The 23,140-nt window shown below is 60.9% G+C and overlaps 1 long non-coding RNA gene across 1 annotated transcript; it reads right to left on the bottom strand.

The window, feature by feature from the left end:
• Positions 1-4,765: 4,765 nt before the first annotated feature.
• LOC132251453 (uncharacterized) lies at positions 4,766-21,515 on the bottom strand. The gene is made up of 2 exons (XR_009463551.1): positions 21,236-21,515; positions 4,766-19,018 (listed from the first exon to the last, which is right to left on the bottom strand). It is a non-coding gene; the product is annotated as an uncharacterized LOC132251453 (long non-coding RNA).
• Positions 21,516-23,140: the final 1,625 nt, after the last annotated feature.

Here is a 23,140-nt window from a genome sequence, read left to right as displayed (position 1 = left end):
CAGGAGCCGTAAGCAGAGCCACGGAGGGGGGGCGCAGGCCCGTGGACACCACAGGAGAGAGATGGACTGAGCAATGACTCCAGCGCTGTCGCAGTGTTTCTGCAAACGCGCTTTTGACAGGGGAAATGAGAGCCCAGACCACTGAGCAGACAGGAAGGAGGAGGCTTATCAATAGAGACAGACGAAGAGCAGAGAAAGGAACCTCTGCACTGAGAAACACGGTTCATACGTGCAAGCCGCCCTAGCACACCGAGGGGCTTTGTCTCCTTCTCTGGGCCAGGCTGCGGATACAGGTTTATGAGCGCTGCACACTTCTGGTGAACGGGCCAATTCTTTGCCTCCAGCAGCAAAAATGCACTCATGCTTTTAAATCCAGGGCTCAGATCTGGGAGATAACCCGTTCGGACATGGTGTTATACAAACTGAGGACAGACCTAGAATTTGAACAGGGGGGTGCACGTGCTGAGGTGTATCATCACACATAAAACAACACAGATTTGTCTTCAGTTAAAAATAAACCAGAAGCTTTACTAGTAGGCGAGCGGCTTAGGGCTGGATTATTCGGTTTAAGGAAAAACACATATAACTTCATTGCAATTGAGGCTGCAGGGCTGTGAAATAGGAGTTTCATGACCAGGAGCAGTGAACAGACAGCAGAATTGCAAAACAAAGGATAGGCTGATTGGTGGAACATCAACCCCATTAAAAAGGTGGGGGGGGGGTTGTTAATATTAATACCTGTGGAATAAAGATTTTAGAAGGAATCGGGTAGATTATAATGAGCCGTGAAATCACGAAGTCTGACTAGAAATGCTGCTGCCACTGCCAGGCAGTTGGTTTTAAACCCTGGGTGGAGCAGAGATCAACTGGGGGTGCAACGCTGTGGATAAGTTAGAGTCCAATGAGGGGCAACAGAAATGGTTGTGGGGCTAGGGGACAGGACTGGTGAGGAGAAGCTAAGGGAACTGGGCTGATTTAGTCTGCAGAAGAGAAGACTGAGGGGGGATTTAATAGCAGCTTTCAACTCCCTGCAGGGCGGCTGCAAAGAGGATGGAGCTGGGCTGTTCTCCATGGGGGCAGATGACAGAAGGAGCAATGAGCCCAAGTCACAGCAAGGGAAGTTGAGGTTGGATATAAGGAAAAACTTTCTCATGAGGAGGGTAGCAAAGCACTGGAAGAGGTTACCCAGAGAGGTGCTGGAGTCTCCATCGTTGGAGGTTTTGAAGACCCAGCTAGCCAGAGCCTTGGCTGGGATGATGTAGTTGGGGCCGGTCCTGCTTGGAGCAGGGGGTTGCACTAGATGTGAGCTCCTGAGCTCCCTTCCAGCCCTCGTTGTCCATGATTCTGTGATTCCAAGTGCACCAGTGCAACCCCCATCACCCCCGGATCTGCCCCGACACATACTGCATCACGTACTTAAGGACACTGGGCCCTGGACTTTCTGAAACCAGCAGTAATTATTGCAGAAAGTCACCGAGAACCAAAAAGGGATTGAGAGATGGGAGCAGATGGAAGGTAGGACTGGACTTTGTGCCAAGGAAGAAGACGACTCCAGGCAATTCGAGTCTCACAAGGCTAACTTGTTTCCCAAGGGGAAAAGCCAGGACCAAGGTTTAAGCAGGTGGTAGTGATGGAGGACAGATCTTTCCGACGTGCTATGTTTTTGAAGCCTGAATGGCAGTGCGGGTGGTGGAAGGGAATGTGAGTGGCCGATCGCTGGTTCTCATCGGGCTCTCAAGGTGCAGCCAGATTGGCGTGACTATGTATACAACACTGGGCCAAAACCATCACTCACATCCACCACGTTGCCCCTTCCCAGCATCACGTTATGCTGGTTGCCACACCAATACCAGTTAACTCTCTTGTCCCCTCCTGGACAACACAGCCCCTTCCTGCATCTCTGTCCTGGGCTCTTCTGGCATTTCCGCTGACCACTTGGTGATCTTGCTTCTCCTAAACACGTTCCCCTGGACTGCCCCGCTGGCCCAGAATTACCTTCCAGACTCTGCCACCGTCACCATCTTCGAATCACCTGCCAGCCCCTTTCTTTGAACTGCATGCCCAACACACACGGTCACCTCCCCCAAACCAAGGCCCCTGAATGCCATGCATCACTCGCAGCCCCCTTCCCAGATGCCACAGCTCCTTCCCACATGCTGGTTGCAAGTCAGCGTATTTAGGGGTTTGCATAAAGCCCCAGCTCCTGGAAGCATGTGATTCAATGAGACTCCTTTCAAAAGCCTAACTCCCCGGTCCTCCTAACTGCTGACAGAGGCCTGAAGACAGGATCCAAAAGCAACTTCAGGCTCCCAGACTAGAAGTAAAGGGAAAAACCCTCTGTTTTATATTTATTGTTCTAAATGGATGAGGATTTAGGGAGCCTGCCTCTTGGCTCTGAGGGCGCAGGGCCGCAGGAGTGTATGGGGCACCTGCTCAACAGGACAGAGATGGGAATTTCTCCCTCTCTCAGCAGTTACGTTCACAGCAAAAGTCTGCAGTTGTGCTCCAGTGGCCCGGCCTCCTCACGCCCTGCCCTGCCACTGTGCGCAGACCCCCTGCAACTTCCAAGCCCCAATGCCAAGCACCTTCCAAGCTGCCAGGAGAGGCCGGGATCCCCTCCCATTCAGCTTCCTAACCCCCAGGTCCTGGTTGCTCCGGGAGGAATGTCCTGAGTCGGGGCGTGATTTGGGCACGTGCTTTCTTCTCTGCCAGGGCTTCTGGTGCTCCTTTCCAGGGCACGAGGACCTCTTGGACCTAAGACTGCTCCTGCTCTAACCATGGTGGCCAAATCCTTATCCCCTAATTCCGCTGGTCTTGTTTTGTCCACAGCCTACGTGGAAGCAATGCATCCTAATCGATAATGTGCTGGACTGTGCCCTCATTCCCAGCCTCAGCTCAGCCACTGACTCACTGAGTCACCTCAAGCAAGTCCCTTCACCGCTGCGTGCCTCAGTTTCCTAACTTGTAAAATGGGCGCGATTGTACCGGCCTCCTAGGTGCAGTATGTTGGGATCTCCCTGGGTGCTGTATTACTACACCGTGAGATCTCTGAGGCTGGGCACTGCCACAGCACTGATACCCAAGTATTAGTGGTGCGTGGGGGGGATGAAGACTGAGCATAATTTAAGATCCGAGCTAATCGTGACGGCAGCCACTAGATGGCAGGCCCGGCCCCTACTTGGGAGCCCCATGCTGTACAGACCTGGCTCTGAGGAAGACAGCGCTGCTTTCTCGCATGTCCCTGTCCTTGACTTCACCTCGCAGCATGCCTGCCCTGGGGTCAAGGAGCCAGGCTTGGCTAGCCCATGGCCATCGGGCAGACGGGCTGGCTGGGTCTCTGTGCCGGGGTGCATATGTCAAGGCCACCTCAGTGCAGGAGCAGCCTTCCCGCCTCTCCTGGAGGGCACCGAGGCCTGTCAAGCAATGGCAGCAGAGCCCTGGGGGTATAGGCTGGGCCCGCTCTAAGGTGGCCCAGGCTGAGGGTCTCAGATCCAGCCCTCGTGGCTTAGCTACAGCCATGCCTGTCTCCGACCCCAGGGTGTGGACGGGGCCTCGGGTCTTGCCAGCCACCCCTCGCGGCTCATGGCAGGACTGCCCAGCATCCCTGGCCCATCCCCGGCACCGGAGCACAGCTCCCAAGCAGGATCCCCCCCCTTATTGAGTCCTCATCCCCTTGCCCATTCCTGCTAAGGGAACAGGAACTGTGTTCCTTTAAGCATGGGTGGCTCCCATCCCAGTGTGATGTCACTGCCCGTGCTGTGACGTCACGGCTGTTTTGCTATGACCTCACAAAGTGAAGCAGTCACAAGCGGGCCCTGTCACTAGCTCCTCACGCCTCTGCCCTGCCCAGCCCCGCTGGGGTCAATGGAGCCGTGTGTCAATATTGACAGAGCCATGCCTGTGCCCGGCCTGGGGCTGGAGGAGTAGGGGATGGCCATACTGGGCAGGAAGGGGGATGCGGGAAGGCTGGGGGAGCCCAGGCAGGAGTAGTAGGCAGTGCCTGAGGGGCATCGGCAGGGTGGTATGGGGCTCCAAATCCACTCCTCTCCAGCCGTCGGGCGCTGCTGGGCTCTGCCCCGCCAGACCTTGGTGTTTCCCCCACGGGGCAGGACTGGAACCCAGTTCCCCAGTGCAGGCGGCCCCAGGTGTGACTGTGCCTGGGATGGCTGGAGCTCCTGCCTGTGGGACGGGGCCTCTCATCACCCCGCAGTGCCCCCAGTGTGTGCCAGGAAGCCAGGAAGGCAGTCTGGATGGCCAGGGACCGGAGGGTGGGGTCTGGGGGAGGGTGTCAGTGTCCTCCTAAGGTGGGTGGGCATCTCCACCATCAACCCGAGGGAGGAGGATGGTTACACAACTGGGAAAATGAACCGAGGCTGTGGAAAAGGCAGTGGCATCCGCTAATGGGGCTCCGAGCTGGTCTGTTTGGGGTGGCTTTTCCCTTGGAGGTCGCGCGGTGAGCCCGTACTCTTCGAAATGCCCCCTTCAACGAGATGTAACACAAGGGACTCAACCCCTCTCCTCCAATTCCTGCCGCAGCGGTCCTGCTTCCCCAACCGAACGCTCCCCCTGCCTCCCAGACCCCTCTGCTCTGGCTCCTCGACCTCTCTTCCCGTCCCAAACTGGAGCTTTGTGCTATTAAGCACCTATCGGGTTCCTCCCCAGAGCTGGCTGCATCCTGGGGGGCTGAGTGGAGTGACCCTGATAGGCAAAGTATGCTGGGGGCTTTGGGATGTTGTCGAAACATCAGTCACAAACAGCAAATATATATATATATATATATATTTAAAACCAGCAAATATAAAAAAATGATATTTGTTTTGCCTCCCCACAATCATGCGGGCAGCCAGGCGGATTTCCAGCACGCAAAGGGTCACGGGGCTCTCCTCCCTGCATCCCCCAGTGCCCTGGGGGCGAATCCCCCCACGAGCCCCTCTGGGCCTGTCTCCTCTGACACAAAAGCAGCAGCAGAGCCCGGCTTAATCCAGGCTGGTGCCTAGGAACTCCATTGGCTCTCGGATGAACGGGCCGGCCGGCCCACAGCTCGGTGACCGGGCTAAGCTGCCCCGAGCCCCAGCTGGGCAGATAAACCACAAACCCCACCGTGCTAATCTGAGGAGAATGAAGAGGAGAGACAGGAGCGAGCCAGAATAGGGAGGATGAAAGGGAGCGGCAGGGGGGCTGCAGGGGCGGGGGATGCCCTGCTTTATCCCCGTGCAGCTGGCTGTAACCCGGTGTCACGGGCAGGGGCTGGACTGGAGGGGACCTGCTCCGCGGGTCGGGGTCCGTGGCTCTGGCTGGTGCATAAAGCGCCCCGGTCCTTGCACCCACGCAGACCCTAGCACCCCCGAAACAGCCCCGGGAAAGAGCCGCGAGCCTGGGTGAATCCAGGGTTTGTCCTTCTTTTGTGCACTTTAAGCCAAGAAAAACTTGGGGCCGAGACTCCATCAGCAGGCTGGGCTCTTCACGTCCCTTCTCAGCTCCGCTACCAACCTCCTGCATGGCCCTGGCCACCTCATCTCCATGGGCCTCCGTTTGCCCTTCTGTAAAATGGGAAAATCCTGTCCCTACCACAGAGGGAGAGACTGCGTGAACATCCCCCAACCCTGGGATTCCTGAGGGGAGGACGCATGCTGGTTGTTGCTACTGGCTTGGGATCAAGGGAAGAAGAGGCAGGAGTCCTCGCTGTCTGGAACGGACCCCGAGGGCTGTATCGGACCCCTCCACAGAGTACGGTGCGGGGCGGGGGGCCCGTGCCGGGCTGGCTGTGCACCCCCTTGCTGCCACATGGTCACGGCTGCACGGCAGAATGGGGCGGGGAGCGATCGAGGACCGGTCCCATCCTGATGCTGACGAAGGGCCCCCTGCATGCATTGAATGCTTCACGGGGAGACGGCTTCTGTGAGTTAACAGACACGTAAGCCTCAGCCCTGCCCTGCAACCCGGGTGCTGGGCTGGGATCCCAGCTCATCCCGTGAGCTAAGCCAAGCCAAGGCAGGTCTAGAGGGACGTCTCCAAAGAAACCCCAGGGGTCGCAAGGCATAACGTGGCGCACAAAGGGCTCCTGCAGTCGCAATAACAGAGCTGGAGACTCATCGGAGAGATGCTCCCCACTGGATTCTCCTCTGCCAGGCCCGCCTAGCCTAGGGGAGCTGGGGTCCAGCCCGGGAGGCAGGCCCTCTCCACTTCAATAGCCCAGGTTCCCAGCCAAAGCCATCAGACAAGTGACTCCAGCCTTGCTGTGTCCACCCCGCCAGCACGAGTCTTGGCCCTCGCTAGCTGGGACTCGAGGCTCTGAGGCAGGGGCTGCCATCCTCCAGGCTCCTGGGGTCCGCGGGGAAAGCTACAGTTCCTCCACGAGGATCTGGAAGGGCTCATGCCCCATGATTCAGGCCCAGGGCCAGGAGTGGGGCCCCCTACTGCAAGGAAATAGTGTTGCTCCATTGTGTGTCAAAGCCCCCTTCCTTCTCACAGCGGGTGGAGAGTCTCACTTAGACCAGGTGGTAGCAACTGGTGCTTTGGCAGCAGCTTGTCATGGTTGCTGAGTTGTTTCAGGACTTAAGGGACTTGCAGCAAAGCAGGGGGCTTTGCAAACGGCTCTGAGCTCAGCCTGTCTACCTGGGGTGCTCTGCACAGCACGCCCTTCCCATGCTCCCGCTAGGCCCTACTTGTCTCTAGCTCCTGGGCCTGGCAGGGTGAATCCTTATTCTCCTTTGGCCTTTCCTGGCTACACTGTGCCCAGGACAGCGCTCTACCTGTGGGCAGCCAGCTGCTTCACCTGTGGCCGCGCAGTATCCTGTGACCAGGTGCCTCTGGCTTTCTGCCGTGTCTGGCCCTATCTGTGCCCATCTATTTAAGGAACCCGCCACCTGCCCCTCCAAGGCAGGTCTCACTAAGTAGCTTTGGCTAAATAATACACTGGCAGAAGCTGCTAATCCCGAGGTCTGACTGGCTAAGGGATCACCTGCTGGGCTGGGGGGAGCATGCGGTCAGACGGGACAGAGAAGGTCAATGCAGAGAGTGGCAGAGATCTGGAGAGCCACGTGCGGACATGGGGCATGCTCGTCACCAGCTGCTTCTGCAGAATGCACCCCATGCACTACGCACGGCTGGCTGTCTGCAGAGGTTCACGGCTCTTGCACTGCAGGGCTGTGCAAAGTATCTCCGCTGAGAAAGGTGCCCTCCTTGCTCTCCCTGCAAGCTCGGTGTCTGGGCCAGGCTTGCTTAGGAGACTTCATCGCTGGGCAGAGTCCGAGGCTGGGGAATCCCTGGTCAGCAGCTTTCCAGAAGCGATGAGCAAAGGGTAATAAAGGGTGGGGGTGCGAACTCCCCTGCAACCTTCGCATGCGGTCGTCACTCCTCATATGCTCCTTGTTCTAGCAACCCCGCTCGGTCACCCCTTCCACCCACACCTGCACCTGCTCCTGCCCCCAGCGAATGATGACCCCAGTGCCCTTTTAGCCCTTCTCACACCTCCTGGTCACCCAAAAGTACGAGAGTTGGTCAGAAGCTTGACAGAAGTATTTTCTATCAGGAAACACAGTTGCACTGGGATCCGAATGAAGCCGCAGTGATTTCATTGCAAGTCTTTTTTTTTTGCGGGGTGGGAGAATTAAAAACAGCGGAGGCGAGCTGAGAACGGGCTATCATGACATCTTCTGAACGAAACACGTCGTGTTTTCATTTGGAAATAACTTTTCCCTGTCACCTTTATGCTAATCGAATAAGTGAAAGTCAAAGCAAAAGATGGCAGGCCGCCAAAATAGCTTGGGAGGGAGTTCCCCCTGACATCCCAAAATTTGGGGGTGGGGAGGTGCCAACATTTGACATCCCAAAGCGCCTTTGTGCAATGGGATTGGCAGCTCATCAAGACCTCAGGCAGTCTGGTACCAATGACTCTGGTACTCATGTTACCGCGCTCCTGCCCTAATCCCGTTATTACTCCTTAAATACCCCTTGGCTGCATCTCCACGAGCCGCTGGCTATGCAGTTGTTACTGCGCAGTCCTTAAGTACTTGCACACCCACGTACTAAATGACTGCGCGGTGACCAGCGTTACTGCGTGCGCGGTCGTGGTGATGCCGACTGTGCGGCGCCTCGTTACTGCTGCCCAGTAGCGTCGCCCCATGGGCTTGCGTCCCGCGATGCTACTGCACGGTAGGAGCAAGCTACTGCGCAGCAAGCGTCTTGTGTAGATGCGGCCGTTATATACTCTTGTATAACAAGTCCCTGCCCTCGTGTCTCTCTAATAACCCGGTGCCCGATACCCCCATATACTAGCCCCTCTATCACACCCACAGTTTTTCAGTACCCCCAACCCATCGCTACACCGCAGTACCAGTAACTCCATACCCCTCCGATACCCCTCTAGTACCCCAGCAGCACTCCTCTGACTCTTTTGGGTTTCAAGTACTCATGTGATGCTCTCTGGTGCTGGATACCCTGGTACCCGTAGCTCCCCCAACCCACTAGCACCTCTGGCATATCTAGTGGCACTGGAGTTTTCCACTGCTCCTCTGTGTCTCCGGTCCAGTCCCCTTTGGTGCTGAGGCTGCACCCTCTGACCCTGACTCCGGTGCCCTCGGGGCCCTGCGCTGGCCGCGGCCTGGCCCACTGCCCCACCGGGGCCTGCTGCAGCATCCGCGTGCTGGGAGCCCGAGCTGCCAAGGGGCCGGGCTGGCTCCATCCATCCTCCTCCCCTTGCCGCCAAAGCACTGGGGCTCTAGCTCAATCCAGTCTGTCTCCATGGCAATAGTGACCTCACAGGGGGACAGGCAATCTGGGCCAGTCGCCGTAGCAACCATCCCAGTGACATCAAAAGCCGAGCTCCTGTTCCCAAGGCAACCCACCGGGCTGGCTGGGCAAAAAAAAGAGCTATTTGTGTCCCTGGGATCAGTTGCCAGAGACGCGGCAGGGGGAGGGGAGAGGGGCAGGCTGTGGGCAGCGATACCCCGGGGCGCTGGCCTGGGGGGCGATGTGCAGGGGATGCCCCAGGACCCCCAAATGCTGCTGTGCCCATCGGGTCCCTTTCCCGTGCACGTCCAGTTTGCAAGAGAGGAGCCCAGCCCCATGCACGGACCCGCGGCACCTAGCAGCAGGCCAGCACCCAGCCCCTGCCCCTGCCCTGGCAGCTCCACCCCAGGCACGGGGCAGATGTGGGCAGCTGCAGATCCACCCCCAGCCGCCTCTTCCCTTTTGCTAGCCGGGCAAGGCGCCGTGCTGCCCAGATGCCCCGCGATCCCAAGGGGAGACTCAGGTAACAAGCCCGTGGTGCCCCTCCCCTGGCCAGGCTCTGCTCTCTGAGGAGCACAAAGTGCTTTATTTCCTCACCCGTGTCATCCCACAGCTCCCCAGGGAAGGGAGTGAGCAGAGCGGGAAAACTGAGGCACGCAGAGGGGGTAACAGACTCCCAGGAAGCCAGCAGTGGAGATGAGATGAGACCCCAGGCATCCTGGCTCCCTGTCCACCGCTCCCTCCGGCCAAGCAATCCCCGTGGCCCCACATTGCCCTTCATACAGGGAGCTCTGCATTCCCAGCCGTCACGCTGGGTTCGGCACACGGTCCAGCGGGCGCAGGCTGTGGCTCCAGGAGGGGCGGCAGAGCCCATTTGTGCGCCAGCGTCTGGCGCCGGGGTGCCCATTGCAGGCCCAAACGAGAGCCCGACCCAAAATGTGCCAGATTGCAGCCACCCATCTGTCTTCGAAGCGGTGCAGACACCTGTGCTCGGCTGCGACCTTCCAGCCCTCGCGTGGCCCGCTGCCCTACCGTGTGTGCCCCAGGTCACCGGCTGCACCCGTGGGCACTGAGATGCCACAATTTGTGAGCATCTTCTGATCACGGCTAAGGGCCGACCTGGATCTAGCGGTGGTGGGGACAGCTCTTAGCTGGATGCTGACCCAACTCCATCCCCCATCGCTGGGTCCCGTCTGGTTTCACTGGAACCAGTTCTGGCTCTCCTCCCCACCCATAACTGGCCTGGTCCTGGACCCAGTTCCCACATCCCCGCTTCTTGGTGGGACAGCTTGCCCCTGCTGCCCAGCTGCCAGGAGCCGGCCTCCCTCTGCCAGCTCGAGGTGCCGTGCGTCCCTCCCGCCTTTGTTCCCACAACAATGGTGCCATCTGCGCGCATGCAGGGAGAGCCGCGCTCCCAGGCGCTGGGCCTCTGCACAGCCCGGCGTGCAGCACAAAAAGGAGATGAAATCACGGCGAGGCGGGGGGCTGGTGACTCTGGCTCCTTCCCCCTGGCAGCGCCCGCCTTCTTGCCCGTGCCCGAGGAGGCGATGCATCAACACCCCCCCATACCTTTATGGCCCTTCTCGCCATAAAAGCAACCCAGCACCCTACATCAGGGGCTCTGTGCTGAGCTGGTTGCTCAGGAAGGGGTTAAGGTTGAATATATTAACATATCTTAGCAGTTGCTAGGCACCCAGTCCTGCCCTCCACCCAGGAGCAGCCAGTGAGAGCATGCTTTGATGATGTAATGCTTCTCAGCAGCCTTTTCATTGGCTGGCCATCCCATCAGTTTGAATCCTTGCTGGAGAGTTTGGCAGAGGCTCCACCTCTTTTAACCCTTTAACGCCTATCCCAAATTGCCTGAGCTGTCCCATTCCCCCTGTGCCACCTCCAAGGACACCCCATCCGTGGCACCCAGACGAGAAGGACCGGTAGGGCCAGCTCAGTACCTGGCCCATGCAAGGAGGTTGGCACCTTCTATGGGACAAGGAGATGCCGAAGGGGAGATGAATCATTCCCTACCGTCCTCGCAGCTGTAGGAAGTAGGGACGGTGACGAGCAAAGCTGCAGACAACCTGGTCGCTGCTGGCTGTCTTTGAGGGTAATTGCATCTCCAGCACATCCTGGACTCTGAAGTGTTGGGTTCAAATCCTGCATTAGGCTGGGGAAACCCTGCTAGCTACCACAATGGGTAGTACCAGTTGCATCCGAACGCTGAGAAGCTAGCGGTGTTTGATTGCTGCTAACACAGCCATCCTTGCCACGTTGGTGGCATCCACGCTAGAAGCAAAGAGGCTGTGTTTTCAGCTTGGATTGAAATTCTAATGTCTACAAGGGCCATTTTCCACATTTTTACACATCCTAATGGCTTGGAGTAAAAGGGAAGTAAAATTGGTCCAGACCAATTAACATGTATTAACCCTTGTCCGCACTTGTATGGTTCCCAACATCTTTGCCCCAGGTGAAGATCAGGTCACCAAGAGCCATGCTATCTTTTTGGCTCTGCTCATTAAAATGCGGTTCCCCGCACAGTTTCCAGCAGGATGCGTTTCATCAGTGGAGACGTGGCCCGAGGTGATGCAGGGGAAGTGCATTGTAACTGGCACCGATTCCCGACTTCAGATCGCTGCTGGCACTGGCAACACACTCATGATCTAATTTAGCTTTTGGCAAAACCCAGACTTCCTTTTTTTTTTGGAGCCATTTATAGTCCACAATGTTTCTGGACGTCTAAATAAAGCCAGAGGAACAACCTTGTGTCGGACGCGATGGGTGCATGAGTTTTAATCCCAGCTTGGTTACACACGGGAAATCAGTTCCTCTCTCTACGCCCAGTTTTCCTCTCTGCAAAATGGGAACAGCACTGTCTCATCCCCTCGGGGAGGCTGGAGCGCTCAGGCCACTGGTGCTATGCGAGGCCTGGGAAGAGGTGAAGCGCTAGGATTAGTCCTCCAGCACAACTAGCCACTAGATAGCACCATTGCTCCACAGACAGACTGCCGAATGAGCGGGTCTTTGGCAGTAAAAGCCTGGATTTTAAAGGCAGCCTGCTCACCCTAGCGCTGCCCACCAGACAAGATGTAACACCAGACGGGATGCGCTGTAGTGGCTGGCCCGTGGCCAGCCCTTCAGTCCCCACCAAACCAAAAATAACAACCGCTGACGATGACGTTGGGACTGTCAATGGCAAGAGGATTTACAAAGTTGCAGGAACCGGGAGTCTTTCCACCCACCGCTGAAATGCAGCTGCCTCTGGGGCGGGACACGGCAGCTGCTTAGCAGCTGCACAGTGCGAGTTTGGGACAGGAGGAGAGGAACGTATCCGATGGGGCCGGGAGGGAGATTTTATGGAGGCCGGTCGTAGTGACCCAGGTTGGGGCTTGTTGCAACCACCATGGTAAATGGCTCAGTGGTAAGAGATTTTTTGTGGCCAACAGCATGTGTTTGCCTTGGAGCATCTCCAGACGCACAGCCCCTGCCCTGGGGGCAGAGAGCGGTTCAGAGAGGGGACCAGCCTCTGCCGTGGCCCCATCAGCTCCCCTGCAGGGGTCGGACAGGGGGTTGCGAGGGCTCTGGGTGTCGAGGGAACCCAAGCAGGGAGTATGCATGCCGTGAATTCCCCCAGGACGCGTCTTCCTCCGCGGAGCAGTGACTCACAGTCTCCGGCTGCATCTGGGCGGAGGGCGTGGGCTTGCTCCCAAGGCCTCTTTGAAGACACCAGCCTGCTCTCCTGGGCTCTCAAGAGAAACCCCAGGTCCTCGTGTAAGGTACTTGTGCCAAACAGCATTGTACACCCCAGGCAATGTCGGGGCTGGCCGGGCTGTCCCCCTTAGCCTCGCTCCTTGGAGGGCAGAGGGACACCTCGCTCCAGCTCCTTGCAAGCACCTCTGGGGCGGCAGCACTGGCAGGCCATCGGCTCCATCTTCTGCTTGCCCACCCCCATTGATCTTTGCCTGGTCAGACACCATCCAGCAGTGACGGGCGGGTGCCAAGATCCTGGATCTAACACGGGAACGGCCTGGGAGCACATGAAGATACCCCCCAAAGGGGTGAGGCGCTCAAACAAGGAGGCCAGGGTCCACCGTGCGGGCCAAGGGGTGGCACTGGCTTCATGGGCATCCCTTCGGAAAGGGTACCGGCCTCCCCGCCCCCATGCTCTGTGGGGAGGGGGAAGGGCTGTGCTTTGTGGTTTCATGGTGCATCTGTGCCCTTTGAATCCCATGTGAATGTGGAGGTGGTAAAATGTCACCAGCTGGGCTGCTGGGGGCAGGGAGCTCGTAAAGCAACAACAAAGGGAGGCTTTTGTCTGCCCGCGCGTCTCTGCCGGGGCTGCATAAAGGAGCCACCGGGCAGCCGGGGTGACCTCAGCGGCGGCAGGGGTCCAGCGTGCATCGTGCCCCCATCACGGCCGCCCCCACCTGCCTGCCCCTTCCGCCACCAGCCCATGGCTGGGCCTCGAGCTGCTGTCTGCCTAGCCAGGGGCGGCTTTCTCCCCCGGGGAGGGCAACGCCGCTCGGAGGGGGCTTCCCGACGACCCTTTTGGAGCTGACGGTGCCAAGCCCTGCCCTCTCTCCTGGCTCTTTCCCGAGGTTGAATTCGTTTAGGGGGCCCAGAAAGGGCCCCGGCCCCGCTGGAGGGACGCAGGTGGGCAGAGAAAGCATGATGCAGCTCCCGGTACCCATGGCTGCCAGGGCAATGGGTGTAGCGCTGCCAGGCACGTGGGACTGATCCTGCCTCGGTTTCCCCAGGGAGCGCTGTAGTATGCATGGTCCGTTCAGCTCAGAAATACAGATCTCCCTTCCGCAAGCTTGCACACGCGCATGCTCGCGTGCACACGCTCACGGAGGATCAGAGCGGCTCCAGCTTGCTCCAGACAAACGAGGCCTGTCCCTTTAACGGGGCCCTGCTGGGAGCCGCGGCCCAGGCTCATCAAACATTCAGGCGCGGGCCCTCCATAAGGGCCTTTTATAGCCATTAGCTCATGGAAGTAAATTACTGGCGGGGCCTGCAGCGCTTTCTGGCTGCCTGGTGTGTGCACAGCCGTCACGTGGGGCCCGGCACCGGCTCCCTCTTGCAGGGCATGTGTGGAGGAGCCGGCTGCCAAGTCTTGCACCGCACGGCTTCGAACCGAGGCTGGCCCACGGCTCGTGCATCCCCTTCTCCCCGCGCAGCCCCTCTGGGTAGGAAAGCCCGGGCACCGCTTGACAACAGGCGCCTCGTAGTCCTGCATGCTCAGCAGGTGGCTGGCACCAGTATGGACCTGCCCACGGGGCTAGGGCACGTGGGGCTGGCATCAAGTGCTGGCTTGGGAGGCCACGGCACAACCACCTGGGCACTGAGCCACCCCTGGCCCCTGCCTGTCGGATGCCAGTGATCTCGTGGGGCTTACACGTCGCAGGGCAGCTGCAGATGTGGGCACCTGCTGGCATGTTCCTGGCACAAAGCAGAGCACAGCTTTGCCCTTGCTTTGCTTAAGGTGCTCTTGAGCCCCCCGTGGCAAGACAGACCTCCCGAATGAGTCCCAACCAACTCGGCAGAGCAGGCTGAGATGCTGCGCCGACGTCCCCCCTGGCAGGAATCCCCAGGCCTTCATCCCTGACTCCTCCACATCGCCGTCACTAATGAGGTCTCCAGCAGCTGGCCTCTTAAATGTTTAATCAGGGCACGGAAGTAGTGCTGGATTAGGTCTTGGCTACCGCTTCTGCATGGCCTGATAGCAGCAGGTCCTGGACTTCCTGGCACTGCTGCAGTGATGTTCCCCACATCCCAGCAGGGTCAGACTGAATCTGCCCCACACTGCAAGGCCACAGGCAGACCCAGACCTGCTCACAAGGCGCATCAGCTCCCCTGCAGACAACACCTTGGCTGCAGTCTTCTCCCGCCCCCCCTTGCTTGGCCTGTTCCACCCCAGAGGTGGCTGCATCCTAGATACAAGTTGGGTGCTCCCTCTATCCAGCTGGCCAGCCACGGGAACAAAAGGTCCTGCTGTGAACATCCATCAGCAGTGCCTGCGAGTCCCACTGCTGACACCGCCAGAGCTGTGGAGCAGGTCCTGTAACATCCCCCGGGCACGGTGACAGGGCGGGGAGGGGCTGGGACAGCAGCCAGATGAGACTTGGCAAGGTCGGCCGTAGCCACCCTCGTGCGCAGCAGAGATGTCCGCAGCGCCTGAGATAGGCATGATCGCACCCGCCCCACCCTGGGAGACCCTGATACCCGCTCCTTCCTCAGCAACCCCCAATTCTCTGCATCGTCTGGGGACGGGCAGGCTTTCCAACACAGAGGGCACGCGCCCAAACCTGCAGTGGCCTCTGTCTCTCAACTCTTGCAAGAGAGGGGAGGCTGTGGGCCCAGCAAAGAGGCCGTGCTGAAAAGCCCAGGACTTCTGGGCCGGCCTGAGGCTCCGTTTGGGCATCCCAACCTGGTCACACAGCCCATGTGAAGACACAAGGCCCAGCGGGGAGCTGAAGAAGACAGCCAAGCCGAGGGCATCTTGCTAAGAAGGGACGGGGACTGGTTGCTCTGTGCAGCACTTTTGCCCATAGCTACAAGTCGTAAGCCAGGTCCGAAGGCACTTGGTCATCGTCAAGGGTGGCAGGAGCTGGGCAGGGGTGGTTATGGCTGTGTCCTCAGCCCCATGCCCACACACTGGCCCCCCATGGGCACTGGACCAGGTCGGGAGCCACCAGCTCAGCTGCCAGCCCAGGAAAGGGCATGGGCAAGGGGCCTGCCAATGCATGAGAGGGATGAGAGGGTCCAGCTCTGACGCAGGCGTTGCCAGGCTCAGGGAAGGAGCCAATCGCGCCAGGGCGCTGGAGCAGATTAAGGGTTGCAAGGCACTGGTAATTGCTTTACAGCATAAAAATAGGCCTGGCTTTATCCCCTCGCCCTGGTCTCCCACGCCCCGCTGACCCACACCCCCTCTGGCTTGTGCTGGCAGATGCCACCCATCCCGTGCCTTCCAGCACAGGGCAGCGAGCCTGGAGGCAGCATGGGCTGGCACGCACAGCGACGTGGCGAGGGGTGTGCAGGGGATACGTGTGCAAGGTCACTAGGGCAAGTGGCTTTGGTCAGGAGAGGGTGGTAGCTGATGTTGCAAGATCCTAACCTTTGCTCAGGGGAACCCCCGAGACTGCCACCGTCCAGGGGGCTGCGGGTCAGGAGCAAGGGGCATCGGCAGAGTTGGGTGAGGACCCAGGGATCAGGGATCCTGAACTGTGTGGGTGACAGGCGGGGACGAAACACATTAGGAGGGCACGCTGGGAGGACCCCCAGGGCTGCATGTGCCCTCCCGTTAAATGCCACAGCCGTGAGCTCAGGACTGCTCCAAACCCGGAGCACGAAGCCTGTCCCCAGCCGGGTCCAGCCAGCCGGGATCTCACCTCCTGCCAGGACCAGGAGGAGCACAGATGAGCTGGGTCTCACGCTGGGGCCAAAGCCCCTGCTCTCCTCTCCAGCTGCCAGAGAGCCAGCTGGACCGGCATAAAAGGCAGCTCATCGCTGCATCCCCAACCCCAGGGTGCTGGCACGAGCCAGGCTGGGCTGGGACCCTGCAGCTACTGCCTCAAAAGCCCCGTCTGGAAAGCCTTTAGGGTAATCCCACTCTGCGAAACGGTCTCCGCATTGCTGCCGCTCGTGCACCCCTGCACTGGGGATTCACCCGGCGTTCGCTGGGGTGGCGTCTGCTCGGGGGGGCTGGCGCGAGGCATTGCCCTGGATGCCGGGAGGCAGTCGGTCCTCCCCGTGTCCCCCCCTACGAGGGACCAATGCCCCTGAGAGCAAGGGGAGGGGGTGCAGACACCCAAGGGCTCCCCGGCTCACAAGGTGCAGGGTCCCCCGGTGCCTGGAAGCGCAGGGGGTTGGGGAAGCTCACTGGGGCACCTCCCGCCTGGCTGGAGACGGGGGGCGGCTGTGCCCACCCCGCCAGGAGCAGGGCACGGTGGGAGGCAGGCAGTGCTCAGGGAGAGGGGCACCAAGCACCCCAGGGGCAGCCTCCTGCCCCCCTGCTGCGGGGCTGGGCTGGGCTGCAGCCGGCACTGCCTTCGCCCCTCCCCGGTGTGCAATGTGCATGGCAGGGCCCTCCCCCGGGAGCCCTGCCGGTACTTTTCCATGAGCCCAGCCCTGGCTCCTTTGTTTCCCTGCAGCGGGAAGCCGGGCAGGCGCCGCCCCAGTGCCTGGGGGGGGTTGCACTGATGCCATCCCCCTCCCGCACAGCCCCTCTGCCATCAGGGCTGCAGACACCCCGCTTCCAGCTGCAGTGCCCCATCCTGGGGCAGCAGACGGGGCTGGGGGGGCACGTGGCTACAGCTCGGGGGAGCATGCACAGGACCCCCCCCCCCCCCAATTGCATGGGATCCAGCCCCAGCCCATCCCCAATGCGACCCCGCATCCTCCGCCGTGCCCCCAGGGGCCTACTCCGCCTGGGTCCCGGCTTGCCTGGGCGCTGCAGGGCTCCGGGGCTGGCTTCTCGTCCTCTCCTGGCTCGCCGCGCTGCTGCCAGCTCCCAGCGCTGGTCCTGCGCTCTCTCCCCTTCTCTCTCTGTGTCTCCTCCTCCTCCCTGACTCGGTGTCCCCTTCTCCCCAGCATCTCTCTGCCAGCCCAGGCCCCCTCCCTTGGGAGCCCCTTACCCCCCTGGGTGCTGCTGGCTGGGGGGTAAGAGAGGCCCCCCACTTCCCCATGCCACGTGTCTCTGATTCAGTTTGTCCATAAGGTGCAAATCTACCTTGCCTTGTGCCTGGGTTGAGAGTGGCAGAAGCCCCCCCCCCCGACACACACCCACACACACCCCACTGCCAGCAAAAGAGGGTGGCAAGAGGGTGGTGTTCACCTCGTCCCACCCCAGCCCAGGCTGTGGAGCACCTGCCCCGTGCCAGCTTGGGGGGTGAGGTGGAGAAAGGGGTAGGGGATCCACAAAGTACACCGCACGCCTGCTGGGGCAGGGTCCCTTGCCCCCACACTCTGCCACCCAGCACGGATCACACGGCCTGCCTGCCACCCTCTGGCACGGGTTTGGCACGGGGATGTGGCATGCGTGGCTCAGGGGGCCGGGTAACAACGCCCCGGCCTGCACCGCTGGCCAGCAGGTCGCCGGGGCCAAAGGCCCACCCTGCTGCTGGGCGGCTAAAGGGAGAGGCATGGAGAAGGCCAGCCTTGGGTCAGCTGTCTGCCGGGGTGAGGGGGACACGCTGAGACCCCTTAGCAGCCAGATGGAAAGGTTGCTCAGTGCCTGGAGCACCAGCTGGGCATGTGGAGACTTGGGTCAGTGCTGTGCTCTGCCACTGCCCTCTTCATGTGGCCTTGGGCACCTCCCTTATGCTCCCAGTAGCTCCCCCTGCTACAAGGATACGTAAGCTCCCAGCCTTAGCTCAGCGCAGGAGTCCCTCCATTTCCCAGGCAAAGCTGTCCTTCCCAGAGGTCCCTGCCCTGGCCCCAGCGTGCCTGCCTCCCTCACTAGCTCCCTCCCACGAGAGACGCTCACGTGGCGCCCGCCCGCCCCAGCCTGCTTGCCTTGCCGAGGCACGGTGCCAACAGGCCCTGCCCCGCGCCACGCTGGTCACAGGAGCATCGAGCCCCCCCAGCTCCTCGTCTCTAGCAGGCCCGATGGGTCTCATCATGGGATTTGGGGTGCTGGGAGTCTCCCAGCTCCCTGCTCAGGGCAACGGCCCCCTCACCAGCACCCAGTTCCCTGCCTTGTCTCTCCTCTGCCGTGTTTTACTGGGCTGCTAATCGCTGCACCACGCTGCACAACTGCAGCCGGGCCTGGCTCCTTGGGCAGGGGTCCTGCCTCCCTCCAGCAGCGCAGACGGCTGGGCTGGCCGAACGGGTTGGGACCCGGGGGCAGGGGTGTGATGCACCGCGACGCTGGCTGCGGCAGGGCCGAGCCTCTCTGGCAGGGCTGGAGGATGAGGAGAGAGTGCTGCCGTTTCCCCTCGCTGGGCAAAAATGGGCCTTTTGGCATGGGCCGAAACTGGGGAAGGCTTCTGCAGGGCTGAGCAGCAGACCTCGCATCCCCCGGGGGCTGAGCTGAGCCCCAGCGCACTCGTTTCACGCAGGCAGAGCAACGGGTGGAAGCGACGGCTGGGTGCCCCGTGCCCGGCGCTGGAATTAGCAGCGTGGTCCATCGATCCGCAGATCCAGACTGCAGCCCCCGGGCGCTGCGACGCCTCCGGATGTCTCCTCTGACTCTAGCCGAGGAAGACGCGGGTCCGGCGAGTGCAGAGGTCCAGGATTTCAGCCTGCATCCTGCCTCCCGGAGATCAAAGGGGCCGGACTGTGACGGAAGACCAGTCTGGAGGCAGGGGAGGGGACGGAGGAGGAGAAAGGCCACAGGACGTGAGGCGAGTGTCATGCTTTCCCCCAGCACACAATGTTCCCCTTCAGCTCGTGTGAGTCAGCGTTTCCAGCCCCGAACCACGGAGGACGGCGGGCCGGGCGGGCTGCTAGGTGCCATGCCGAGGTGCATCTCCTCCAGCCGCCTGCGCCCGCCGTGGGGAGCGGGCTGGCCGAGCTGCACGGAGAGCACGAGCGAGCACTGGGATGAGCGGCCGGCTCCCTTTGCCAGCAGCCTGGCACTGTCCCCGGGATGCTACTGCCTGCGCCCTGAGTCTGCCCAGGCTGCCAGCAACAGGGCCTCTGACACCCTTTCCCGCTGGATGCTAAGACTGAGCCAACTTGTCTCACCCGGCTTCCCGGTGGCAACGGCCTGCAGTCACCGGGGCTAACAGGAGACAGCCACCTGCCCGCAGAGCTTCCCGGGGCACGCGGCGGCCTCAAATGGCGCTGCTGGCACATGGCTGCAGATGGGGCAGGACCTGGCAGCGCTGGCCCGCAGCTGAGGCTGGGCTGCAGAAAGCCACACCAAGCCACCTCCCCCTGCCAGGGCAGCGCACAGCCCCACAGGCACCTGGCGTCACGTGGCGATAGAGCCACGTGGTGGCCCCTCTGCGAGGCATGCGTGGGAGTCCTGGCACGCTCCGCAGGCCACATGAAAGCAGCCCCGTTCCTGTAGCGCTCTGCCAGGACGGTGGATGAATGAGCTGTCTCCCCTCACCACGGGAGGAAGGGGGCGGGTCGCTAGCCCCATGCTACAGGTGGGGAAACTGAGGCTGGCTAACACCCGTGACTAGCAGCAAAGCTGGGGATGGAGACATACAGTCTTTGCTTCCCTTGCCAGTCCTCACCCACTGCAGTGAGAAGCGTCAGGTTTGAGTCTAAGCCCCGGCTGGGGTTGCCCAAGCGGCGGGGCAAAGCAGGCCGGTCCCTTGCAGTGGTCCAGCTCCCTGGTGGCTCTGCCGGGCTCTGGGCCACGGACAGGCCGGGAGACAAGCGTTTCCCAGCAGGGCCTCCTGGCAGATCTCAGATGAGATAGAGCTAAAAATAAGCCGGCACGATCCCAGCTGTTTTGTTGCTGACTACAATGGCTGGTTATATTTTTAGCTGTTGTTGTGGAGTCCGCAGCGGGGAAGCTCGCCCCCCCTGCCCCCTGCACGGCCTGGCCCCCGCGCCCCCGCCTCCGGGACACCCGCCTCGCCTCCCCGGGGGGCGCGGGTCAGGCACGGGAGCTGTGGAAACGGTAACGCTAGAAACGAAACACAACAGCTCACCTTCCCTCCCCGCCGGCCTCGCTGACTCACGCGGCCCGGCCCCTCTCCCACTCCTTCCCGCCCTCGCTCCCTCCCACGGCATCCCCGACCCCCCACGTGCAAAAGTCCTTCTTCGACTCCGGGATCACTCATGCCCTGTTTATCCACCTCCCGCGGGGTTTTCCAGACCCCCCTGCACATGCACAAGTCCCCAACCACAGACTGCGAGCGCCAGGAGTGCCGAGAGTCTGCCTAATCCCAGGACTCCTGGAGCTGGGGCTTGATGGAAAGTGCCGGGGGTGGTGGACCGGGCTTTGCTGGCGAGGGCAGCCCCTGCCTGTCACCAGGGGGGTCCAGCAGCCGTCACAGCCCAGTGCCAGCCATGTTTAAGCTCAGCAGCCCTCTCCCCCGACCCCGAGCTGACGGGTGAGCTCAGCTGTAGGTTGCTATCTGCTCCCAGCGTTCGGCCGAAGGAAGGATCAAGAACGGCCGGGATAAAAATAGCCATCCCAGAGCAGGAAGATCTGGGAGCCCGGCTTTAAATAAGCAGGGCTGTGTCCTCTTAAGGAGGTGGCACGCCAAGGAGAGGCCGCCTGCCCCAGCCCAGCCCTCCCCCTACCCCCAGTGCATGCACCCACCATAACCCCCAGGTATTCAAAGCACCAGGTTCTTTGGGGGGCATCTGGATTAGCCCCCAAAGACGAGGAGAGACTGCCGCCCCGCTGCTCCCCCAGACCTCTGAGCCATGCACGCTGAGCCCCGCACCAAGCAGCAGGCGCCTTCCACCCCAGCCAGCCGCCACGTTCGTGGCCCCTAGGCTTGGGCTGGCGATGGGGTAACAACCACAGCCTGTTGTCGGACTGAGCCCTCCTGGAGCAATGCCCCCGTGGCTCCTGCCAGTCTCCAGAGCCATTGCCACTCACCCAGGGCCTTCCAGCTCCTGCCAGGCTTCACCCGAGGGGCCGTCACTCCCTGCTGCCATCTCCCTTGGATGCTCAGGAGTGGGGGACCCTTGCTGGGGTGGGGAGGAGGAGGCGGCCACGTGGGAGTGGAAGGGAGGGTGATTGGGAGCAAGACTGTCTGGGACGTGCTGGTGGGTTCCCAGCAGAGGCCAGATGCACACCGGGCTGGGGGTCCGGAGCTGCAAACCCTGGGCTGGGAGGTCCCTGCCGGACCCCAGCATCTGGGAAGCCAAGGCAGCCGTGGGGCCTGCCGTCTGCGTGGCCGGTGACGCCACACTTTCCGGGTTGCTCTGGCTCCTGGCAGGCTGCAGAGGCAGAGCCGGGTAGAGCAAGTCTGGACAACGTCCCCCGCGGTCACCCTGGCACTGAATCAGACGGGGGGGGGGAGCCAGAGGAGGACGACACAGAGCCACACGCCTTCCGGACCCGCTCCCCATCCATGCCCACCCCAGTGCCCACCACAGGGAAGTGCCCACCCTAACCCTGCCTGGCCAGGAGCCCCCAGGAAGGGGGGGAAACTCAGACCCAATGCAGCGATTCTTTATGAAAGGGCGAGGAAAAACCCATGCCGCTTGTAGACCCCAAAATAAGGTACCTGCCAACCTCCCCCATGTGGGGGCGGGAGCCAGGCTGCTCGCATTTGACTATGTTAGGCTGTTCTCCGTCTGAGGGCAGATTACACTGGGGTCAAGAATTAATTAACACTAGACTTTGGACCGGGTCCCAGGCATTTCTGGCAGCTCCCAGGCCCTTCTGCGTACACGGGCCCTTGTGCCCCAGGTAGCGGGAATGTCAGCAATGCGCCGGGTCCCGGCTGCCCCCAGCTCGGCGCCCACTTGCACACCACGACCAGAGCCCTGCTCTGCTGGACGGTCCCTCTGGGACAGCTCGCCACGCCGTGCCAGGTCTGGGCAGCCGCAGCGTACGGTACATGCTGTCACGCTGTGTCTGGCAGCTCCCAGCTGGCTTTCTGGGGACCGTACCCACCGGTGGGAGTAGAGGTCACACCACAGTCCTCCTCTGTGCCCTCGGGTGCACCGTGCCTCAGTGTCCCCTAACTGCCGGTGGCATTTCCTTTGTCTGATGTGTTCGATTGGAGGTGCAAACTCCTCCACATAGGACCGTCTCCTGTGCACAGCAGCTGGGGGGTACCGCGAGGGCATGGCAGTAGGCCCTCAAAGTCATACCCTGTGCCCATGTCTGATCCTGCCTTTTCACGCTGCAGCCAGGCACCGCCGCGGTGGCTTAGCATCGGGCCCGCTGACAAGACTGGCCCAATTTACCTTTTCCAGCAAACAAATGATGAGTTTCCTTGGGAAAAGGGGAAAAAAAATGCATGAAATTGGGATCAGAGACAGAGAGAGGCTCTTCCTGGGATTTGAGCCAGCTGTCCGGACTTTGCTTGGAGGGGTCTCCTCTGAGGAGGAAGAGGAGCAGGCCATAAAAGCAGCATGGTGTTTGGGCGTGGGGGTAGCAGCGGGAAGCAGGACCTCAGAGAGTGCGGGGGGGGGGCGCGTGGCTCTTCGTGTAGGTGCGGGTGGGTGTGTAGGAGTGTGCATGCCGCCAGGCACGGTACACGTTTCGGTGACTCTGAGCGTGGGTTTGCAACGGTGGGTGTGTCCGGATCGGTATCTGAGTCAGAGCGGTTGGTGTCTGGCTTTGCTTGTGTGCAGATGTGTGCGAGAGTGTGTTGGAGGCTGGGGGCTGAGAGGAAGGGAGCTGGAAGGGGTGGTGTGTGCATGTGTGTGTGTCTGAGCTTTAGGGGGTGTGCTTTGTGCCGGGGTGCTGGAGCCGTCGGGTGGACGCGGACAGGCCTGTAGCTGAGTTTCTCCATGTACATGCTGGGGTGGGGGCAGTACGTGTAGG

This window comes from Alligator mississippiensis, chromosome 7 (assembly GCF_030867095.1).
Source record: "Alligator mississippiensis isolate rAllMis1 chromosome 7, rAllMis1, whole genome shotgun sequence".
Taxonomy (NCBI): Eukaryota; Metazoa; Chordata; order Crocodylia; family Alligatoridae; genus Alligator; species Alligator mississippiensis.
The sequence above is the reverse complement of the archived record's forward strand: the minus strand, read 5'-3'. Positions and strand labels throughout refer to the sequence as shown.